The 10,092-nt window shown below is 39.7% G+C and overlaps 1 non-coding gene across 1 annotated transcript; it reads left to right on the forward strand.

Moving 5' to 3' along the window:
• The first annotated feature begins 9,769 nt into the window (after window positions 1-9,769).
• Window positions 9,770-9,873, forward strand: LOC148544914 (small nucleolar RNA R71). The gene has a single exon (XR_015900803.1). It is a non-coding gene; the product is annotated as a small nucleolar RNA R71 (small nucleolar RNA).
• Window positions 9,874-10,092: the final 219 nt, after the last annotated feature.

Below are 10,092 nucleotides of genomic sequence, written 5' to 3' on the forward strand. Positions count from 1 at the left end.
CACAAACAAACAAAGCAAGAAATAGAATAAAAGCACATAAAATACAACAGAGAATGATGCGAAAACAAGATGATGTATGTCCAGCTCAAGTGCAGGTAATGAGCTCATTTGTCGGCTACACATCTGCTGGCTTTCCAATTCGCATAGCCCCTATACACATCCCTTGTCAAAATAGGGTAGCTTTCCCTCGCCAACGTATGTCTGACATACTTTTCTGAACACCACCTATTGTCATAGGCTGCGGTCCCAGGCCAAAAGTATGTATAACAAAACCTCTGTGAACACCCCCTACTGTCACAGGCTGCAGCCCTAGGCCGAAGGTCTTTTGTAAAGCAAATCTCGGTGGTCGCACCACCATCTATCTGTCTGCCCTTTTGCAGTAGATTCTCTCATAATCTATTTCATTATCCATCATTTGTTTCACATTCTCATTCATTGTCTTTTTTACAATCGCAATTATGCAAGTGGGACAAAACTCACGTCCTTGCCAAACAACCATAGCATCACTCGCTATGAGCCTTACAAACCAACAATTTTCAATCTCAACTATCTTTTCTCAAAAGGATCGTTTAAGTTATTATAATATCTCTTACTTTAATATTCTCAAAATATCCAGTATTAACACTGAAATCCATTTCAATTTCTTTAGAACTTTAAAAGTTAGTTAAACCATATAAAAACTAATATTTTTCAAGTTTGAATTCATTACTTTTAAACTGAACCAGTTTAGTTTTTCACCTTTCAACAAACATCAAAACTAAATCAAGCATATAACATTAAGATTTATTGTTAACTTCAAGAATCCATGTTTGTCACCAAAACATACTCAACACTCTAACCTCTTTTCTATTATTAATATATCACACAAACTCGAAATTGTGCAAACTTTATGTCCAAGCGACCGTCTCGGACTAAGCTTTCTAACAAACTAAAAACCATAATTTTTTGATTACTCTAGCCTTGAGAATAGAAGGAAAACTATGACTGCTCTGTATTGTTTAAAAACCAGAAAATAGCAGCAGCGTGTAATATTCAAAATTTTATATAAAATCCAAATTAAATCCAACAATCTTCAAAATTAATATGCTTATCCAGGTTTCTTTTCTAGTTGTTTTAGGTCAATACCATTTTTAATGAAGGATTTATGTAGCTTAGAAGTTGGGTAATTTTCTACAAAGTTCTGTTTTAAACTCCAGTGAACATATCCTCTTCGAAGTCCCATATCTCACTCATTAAAATATGGACAGCCCTAAATTTTAAGTCACATATACTAAACATACTTAGTTTTCACCACCAACTTATTGCATCTCAATCTCTATCCAGAATCAAAAGTTATAAGCTTATAAAGTTACTGACTTAAAAAATAGAACTTGGTTTTTACTGCATAATGTATTATATTTCAAAAATTCATATCTTTAAAATCACAACTCCTACAGTTTGGAAATTTTACGACATTAAAATAATAATACCGAAGTTTTATTTAAAATTAGTCTCATTTCAAAATTTAAATTATAGAATTCACAGTAGAGAAAACAAGTTACTGCCATTTTGAAAGTTCTGGAGAAAAATCAGATTTGACAACCACAATTCAAAAAATTACCATAAATCATATACTTAACGAAAAGGCCTCAAATTCTCCAGTCCAACTCCATATATTTCCAATTTTAACCAAACTCAGTTATACACAATTTTGATCATTACAGAATTAGTTATATCCTTTCAAAGTTGTTATCCTCTTTTAAAAGTAAAGCAAAAAATCAGATTTCACGCCCTATCTTTGAAAATTCACAATTAATTATTCAATTAATACGAACCTCTCAAAATTGAATCCTAATAACTAAACTTATTATATTTTACTCAACTTTTAATCTCTTACCATTTTGATCACTATTGAGTTACTTGTTCACTTTGAAAGTTGCCGTTTTATTTCAAGAATCAAATTTTCAACAAGCAGTTTAATGTTTCAAGATCCAACCCTTCAATATCTCTCAAAACCAATTCCAATCATTCACCAACCAAATCCACTACCATTACAATATATCAAATAACCAGGTCAACAACAACCAATCCAATATAATCCATCAAAGATCAGAATTTTCAATAATCACTCATCAGACAATTTACAATCCACACATAATCAATCAATATCACAAAATCAATAATTCCAATTACATTCGCAGCCACGATTCAACATCCATATTACTGGTTAATTACACACAACAATTAAACCTCTTTACAATTATTCAATAAACATTTTGGGCATTCTTAAATTAAAAACGTTAATTTTAAAACAAACCCCCTACCTCGATGTCGCAATTAAAAGAAATCAGAGGTGAAATTGCAATGAGACAGCTGGCTGGACCACTACTAGTCACGTAACCATTTCAAATCAATATAACAGCAGCATTGCGTCTCAACACAATCAGAATAGCAGCAACGTTAGCTCTCACAACAGTGACCATGGTTGCAGCGAAACAGAGAATTCAAATTCAATGGAATTGAAAGCAAAAACGACTCAGAGCAATGGATGTTGAACATAATTGAAACGGGAACAGGGCAACAGTGATTCCCAACTATTTTCTGCACTGGTTCTAGTAGCAGCAACACCCTGCCAATGGCTCCAATTCGCAACAACTCCAACAATCAGAAGAACGAAGACTAGAAGAAAAAACAACCATGTTTATGGCAGCTCCAAATCGACGACAGCAGTGGTGCCAGCCCCTTCTTCTTCTCACGTGCAATAGTGGCAGTGATGGCTAGGGTTCGGCAGTGGTGGCTCCTCCAATGGTGATGATGTGGCTCAACGGTGGCAAAGCTTCCCTTCCATTCTCTGGCTCACATTTTTGGCGTCGTCAGCAGCGGGCTCCCCTACTTCTCTCGCACGCATTACTGTCCCTTTCCTATATGATGGCAACAGCAACGGCAATGGCAGTGACACCTACCAGCGCTGCTCCCCCCTTCCCCTCTTCCCTCTGCGTCTCGTTCTCTCTTGATCTCTCTTCCTCTGTTTGTCTGATTCCCTCGAGAACTCCCTCTCCTTCCTTCTCTATTTTTTTTCAAAAAATATGTGGTATATGTTTAATGAAAATAGGTGGTAAGGAGTGAGTTAATACTCAAAATAGCCCGTAAAATTTGATTCTCTGGTGCACAAAATCGACTCACACGTTTCGCACAGATAGACCGGCAAGTATACCGGGTCATCCAAGTAATACCTCAGGTGAGTGAGGGTCGATCCCAAAGAGATTGTTGGTTTGAGCAAGCAATGGATACCTTGCAGATCTTAGTCAGGCGGATAGAAAAGATAGTTGTCACGAGAAAACGCATAAAATAGATAAATAAATAAAATGTTACTAGATAGGTGTGAAATCAATGGTATGAGAACGGTTGAGGCTTCGGAGATGCTTCTTCCTTCTAGATCAACTTTTCTCACCATCTACTCTAACTTTTGGTTGATTCTTTCCATGGCAATCTGTATATGGTTAACGCCGGGTCAGCGGTCATTAATCTCCTCTGCTTAAGATCAAATGCCGGGTCAGCGGTCATCCAATCTGAATGGGGTGAAGCTCTAGCAGTCCATTCCCTTGGTGATCCTACTCAAAACGCCACATACAAGGTCGGATCTTCCGGATCAGAGATCGCTACTCCTTTGGTTCTAGCCTATACCACAAAGGCCCTAATCGCCCCGCACCTCGGCTGAACTGATGTCTCGAGAAGTCCCCAACGAAGCCGTGGATTAACCATCTAAGAGATGTATAATCAAGCTTATGGTTCAATACTATCCCTTCAAGGACTCGCAAGAACCCATGTGGCATTGGGATGACGGTCAAGTTACACTTCCAATCCATTAGGATAAAGAACGAAGATACATCTTAGAATAGAATCAAGCATAGATTGAAGTTAAATAGTGATATTATTAATTTATAAGAATCAGCAGAGCTCCTAACCTTAACCTTAGGAGGTTAGTGACTCATACTGTACATAAGATTCGAAAATAAAGTGGGGAAGAGGAAGAAGATTGGCGGAACCCTTAAACAAGGGTGATCTTCTCCTATATATATTAATCGGATAACTAAGAATTATAGAAATAAGGTAAACTAGTCTAGTAGTGCAAAAATCCACTTTCGGGGCCCACTTGGTGAATGTTTGGGTTGAGCTTGAGTAAAGCCACGAGCTATTGCTCCCCTTTGGGCGTCCAACGCCAGCTTCGGACTCGTGAATGGGCGTTGAACGCCAGTTTTAGGCCTTCATTTCCAAAACAAAGTATGGAGTATTATATATTTCTAGAAAGCCCTAAATGATAGCTTTCCGTAGCCGTTGAGAGCCGCCATTTAGACTTCTGTAGCTCTAGAAAAGCTCCTTCGAGTGCATGGATGTCAGATCCTAACAACACATGCAGTCCTTTCTTTGTCTCTAAACCAGACTTTTGCCAGAACTCCTCAATTTCAGACAGAAATTACCTGAAATCATCATAAAACACACAAATTCAAAGTAGAATCCAAAAATATGAATTTTTCACTAAAACCTATGAAAATATAATAAAACTTAAACAAAGCATAATGAAAACTATATGAAAATGATGCCAAAAAGCGTATAAAATATCCACTCATCAGAACACCAAACTTAAATTGTTGCTTGTCCCCAAGCAACCAAAACAAAGTAGGATAAAAAGAAGACAGAGATACAATAAATCTCAAGGATTTCAATGAAGCTCAGTTTCAATTAGATGAGCGACACTAGTAGCTTTTTGCTTCTGAATAGTTTTGGCATCTCACTTTCCATTGAAGCTCAGAATAATTGGCGTCTTTAGGAACTTAGAATCCAGATGATATTATTAATTCTCCTAGTTCAATTCTTTTTTATTCTTGAACACAACTTCTTTTGAGTCTTGGCCATGACCCTAAGCGCTTTGTTTTCCAGTATCACCATCGAATACATAAACGCCACAGACACTTAACTGGGTGAACCCTTTCAGATTGTGATTCAGCTTTGCTTGAATTCCCAGCCAATGGTGTCCAAAATTCTTAAGCACACTCTTTGCTTTAGATCACGACTTTAACTACTCAGTCTCAAGTTTTTCACTTGACACCTTCACACCACAAGCATATAGTTAGGGAAGCAGCTCAATTGAACTGTTTAGGCTAAGATTTTATTTCTTTTAGGCTCTCCTAACCATTGATGCTCAAAGCCTTGGATCCTTGCTCTTGCCTTTTGGTTTAAAGAGCTATTGGCTTTTTGCTCTTGCCTTTTGGTTTAAAGAGCTATTGGCTTTTTCTTTCTCTGCTTGCTTTTTTTTCGCATATATATTTTTTTTTCTTTTATTGCTTTTTGCTGCTTTTTCTTGCTTCAAGAATCAATTTTTTGATTTTTCAGATCACCAATAATACTTTACTTTTATCATCATTCTTTCAAGAGCCAACATTCTTAACTCCAACATCAAATATGCACTGTTCATTCATGCATTCAGAAAATAAAAGCAATGCCACCACATTAAGTAAAATTTTATTTTAAGCAAGGTGAGAGATATAAGGAATATTTCATAGCCTTAAGACATAGATAAAGATGATTATGCACTAGAAACAGACAATAAAATAGAACACATGGAAAACAGAAAAAATAACATAAGCAACAGGGGATTAAGGAACGAATCCACCTTAGTGATGGTAGCTACTACTCCTTCTGGAGAATCCAATGGAGTGCTTGATTTCTTTTATGCCACGTCCCTGTCTCTGTTGTTCTTTCCTTATGGCTCTTTGATCTTATCTCATGGCCCTTTGATCTTTTCTTATTTCATAGAGGATGGTGGAATGCTCTTGATGTCCCATCCTTAACTGGTCCACGATCGAGCTCAATTCTCCATGAGAAGTGTGTAATTGCTCCCAATAGTCTTGGGGAGGAAAATGCATCTCTTGTGGTATCTCAGGAATTTCTTGTTGAGGCAGCTTCATACGCTCTTGTTGCGGTACATGCCTAGGCTCTCTTGTTTGCTCCATTCTTCTTTTAGTGATGGGCTTGTCCTCCTCTGTGGGGATGTCTCCTTCTATGAAAATTCCAGCTGAATTGCATAAGTGACAGATAACGTGGGAGAATGCCAACCTTGCTAAGGTGGAAGGTTTTTCAGATTTTTTGTACAACTCTTGAGGTATTATTTCATGTATCTCCACGTCACTTCCAATCATGATGCAATGAATCATGATGGCTCTGTCAATGGTCGCTTCTGACTGATTGCTAGTATGGATGATGGAGCGTTGGATGAATTCCAACCATTCTCTAGTTACAGGCTTGAGGTCAAGCCTTCTCAGGTTGATAGGCTTGCCTTGAGCATCCCTCTTCCACTAAGCTCCTTCCACACAAATGTCTGAAAGGACTTAGTCCAGCCCCTAATCAAAATTGACTCTCCTAGTGTAAGGATATAGGTCTTCTTGCATCATTGGTAAATGGAGCGCCAACCTTACACTTTTTGGGCTGAAATCCAAGGGTCGCCCTCGGACCATGGTGCTCCAATTTTTGGGATTTAGGTTCACACTAGTGTCATGGTTTTTAGTGACCCATGCATTAGCATAGAACTCTTGCACCATTAAGATTCCAACATCCGGGATAGGATTGGTTAGGACTTCCCAACCTCTCCTCTGGATTTCTCGTCGGATTTCCGGGTGCTCATTCTTTTTTCACCATTTTCTTTGCCACTATTTCATAGAAGTGGTCTTGATAAGCTTTGGTGACGAATCTCTCCATCTCCCAAGATTCGGAGGTGGAAGCAAAAACATTTTCTTTCCTCTTTCTAGAGTATTCTCCGACTTTGGGTGCCATAAGTGTGAATGGAAAGTAAAAAGCAAGGCTTTTCCAATACCAAACTTAAAAGCTTTGCTCGTCCTCAAGCAAAATATGAAGAAAAGAGTAGTAGAAGAAGAATTTGGTAGAGAAAGAGGAGAGGAGGATTCGGCCAAGTGGGGCTTTACTGTATGAATGTTGTGTGTATGAAGGGTTAGAAGAAGGGGGTATTTATAGGGGTGGGATAGGGTAGGGTTCGAATGAATGAGTGGGAATTGGGTGAAAAATTTTGAATTTGAAGTGGGTGGTAGTTGGTAGGAGTTATGGTTTTGGGAAGAGATATGGATGTGATTGGTTTAGGATTCATAGGGAAGAGTGTGTGGGGAAGAGTGAAAGTAAGAGAGAGAAGAAGGTGGAGTAGGGGGAGATTCTATGGGACTCACTGATCCTAAGGTGCTAGGGAATTCGAATTCCCTGCCTCCTTGTGGGTGTTGAACACCCAACTCCTACTCCTGGCTAGCATTCAACGCCAGCTATGTACTCCTTATAGGGCATTGAACGCCCATTGGGGCCCCCTTCTTGGTGTTCAACGCTAGGTCTGTGAATCTATTGGGGCGTTGAACGCCCAATCTCTGTCCCTTGGCTGGTGTTCAACACCGGCTTCATGCTCCCTGGATGTCGTTCAACGCCAGCTTCATGCTCCTTGGCTGACGTTTAACGCCAGCAATGCTGCTCCTTATGGGCGTTGAACGCCTACTCTGGCCTCTTTGTCTGGCGTTCAACGCCAGCAAGGTACCTGCTCTAGGGTGTTCTGTTTCCAATTTTGACTGTATCTATTTCCGTTCTAACTACTGCACATGATCACAAGCTTAAAGGGAAAAAACATGAAAATCAAAATGAGATAACTTAGATAAACTTAATAAAAAATAAGAAAAACTCTAATTATTGATGGGTTGCCTCCCCAACAAGTGCTTCTTTAATGTCACTAGCTTGACGGTTAGCTCCTTACGGAGATGGATATGGGCTCAGAAATTTGCCCCTTACAGTGAACTTCTTGCATGTGCTCTCATGGATAAGTTCCACATGTTCTAGAGACATTATCCTATTAACAGTGTGTGGAATGACTGGATTGTCAGTGAAGATAACTCTCATACCAGGTGAGAGGCCTTCAGTGGGGATTTTCTTATGCCTCTAGCCCTTGGGCACTTTCTTCTTGTTGCCATTCCTCTCAGAGCTTGATGATGGTTGCCCCACACCAAACTTAGAATTGGTGTCTGGGAGCTCTGTTAGGCTTTGTACTGAGAAGAGTGGTTGAAGTACTTCATGTTTGTTAATGGTGCTTCCTTCAACTGCGGTAGAATGAGGTTTATGAACCTCGAACACAAGATAGTCCTCATCTAATTGCAAGACTAGTTCTCCTCTGTCTACATCAATTACAGCCTTGGCTATAGATAGGAAAGGTCTTCCAAGGATGATGGATTCATCCTTTTCCTCCCCAGTATCTAGGATTATGAAATCAGCAGGATGTAAAGGTCTTCAACCTTCACTAAGACATCCTCTACCAGTCCATAAGCCTTTTTTATGGACTTGTCTGCCATCTCTAGTAAGATTCTTGCAGCTTGTACCTCAAAGATTCCTAGTCTATCCATTACACAGAGAGGCATAAGGTTTATGCTTGATCCTAGGTCACACAGAGCCTTATCAAAGGTCATGGTACCTATGGTGTAAGGAATCAGGAAGCGTCCGGGATCCGGCAGCTTCTGAGGAAGTTTCTGTTGAACCAGGGCATTGAGTTCCTTAGTGAGCACTAGAGGTTCTTCCTCCAATGGCTCTGTGCCAAATAGCTTGGCATTTAGCTTCATCAGAATTCCTAGGTACCGAGCAACTTACTCCTCCCTAGTTTCCTCTTTCTCATCAGAGGAGGAGTGATCCTCATAATCCATGATTTACAACAGGGCATTCAGGGTAACCTCTATGGTCTCCTCATGAGCCTTAGTTGCTTTCAGTTCTTCAATAGAAAAGTATTTAGTGGGTGTTGAACACCCAGCTGCCCTATTTCTAGCATTTAATGCCAGCTTTTATACCTCTTTGGGCGTTGAACGCCTAGTAAAGCCTTCCTTACTAGCGTTCAACGCCAGGATTGGTGCTTCTTTAGGCGTTAAACGCCGAGTAAGGTCTTCCTTACTGGCGTTCAATGCCAGAATATCCCCTTCAGGTTCAGCTTCAGCTTCCACAGTGATTGCATTGTACTCTTCTCTTGGGTTTACTTCAGTGTTACTAGGAAGAGTGTTAGGAGGGGTCTCAAGGATTCTCTTACTCAGCTAACCAACTTGTACCTCCAGATTTCTGATGGAGGACCTAGTTTCTGTTATAAAACTGTGAGTGGTCTTAGAGAGTTTAGAGACTATGGTTACTAAGTCAGAAAGGCTCTGCTTAGAGGTCTCCATCTGTTGCTGAGAAGATGGAAATTGTGGTCTGTTGTTGAACCTATTCTGGTTTCTTCCACCTTGGTTATTATTGAATCCTTTTTGAGGCTTTTGTTGATCCCTCCATGAAAGGTTAGGATGATTTTTTCCATGAAGAATTATAGGTGTTTCCATAGGGTTCTCTCATGTAATTCACCTCTTCTATCATGGGTTGATCTGGATCATAGGCATCTCCATCATAGAAGGTGTCTTGAGTGCTGCTAGCTTCCGCTTGCACTCCAGTCAAATGCTGAGAGACCATAATGACCTGTTGGGTCAAGATCTTATTCTGAGCTAATATGGCATTCAGAATGTCAATATCCAGGACTCCTTTCTTCTGAGCTACCCTATTATTCACAGGGTTTCTCTCAGAAGTGTACATGAACTAGTTGTTTGCAACCATTTCAATGAGTTTCTGCGCCTCTTCAAGCGTCTTCCTCAAGTGGAGTGATCTACCAGCAGAATGATCCAATGATATCTTGGACATCTCAGATAGACCATCATAGAATATTTCTAGGATAGACCATTTTGAGAGCATGTCAGGAGGACATCTTCTAATCAGTTGCTTGTATCTTTCCCAAGCTTCATAGAGGAATTCACCCTCTTTTTGTCTGAAGATTTGAACTTCCACCCTGAGCTTGCTCATCTTTTAAGGTGGAAAGAACTTGGCCAAGAAAGCATTGACCAACTTTTCTCAAGAGTTTAGGCTTTCCTTAGGTTGAGAATCCAACCACATCCTAGCTCTGTCTCTAATAGCAAAAGGGAAAAGCATAAGTCTGTAGACCTCAGCATCCACTCCATTGGTATTGACAGTATCACAGATTTGCTAGAATTCAGATAGAAATTGATGTAGATCTTC

This window comes from Arachis ipaensis, chromosome B9, assembly GCF_059453495.1.
Source record: "Arachis ipaensis isolate K30076 ecotype BB chromosome B9, ASM5945349v1, whole genome shotgun sequence".
Taxonomy (NCBI): domain Eukaryota; kingdom Viridiplantae; phylum Streptophyta; class Magnoliopsida; order Fabales; family Fabaceae; genus Arachis; species Arachis ipaensis.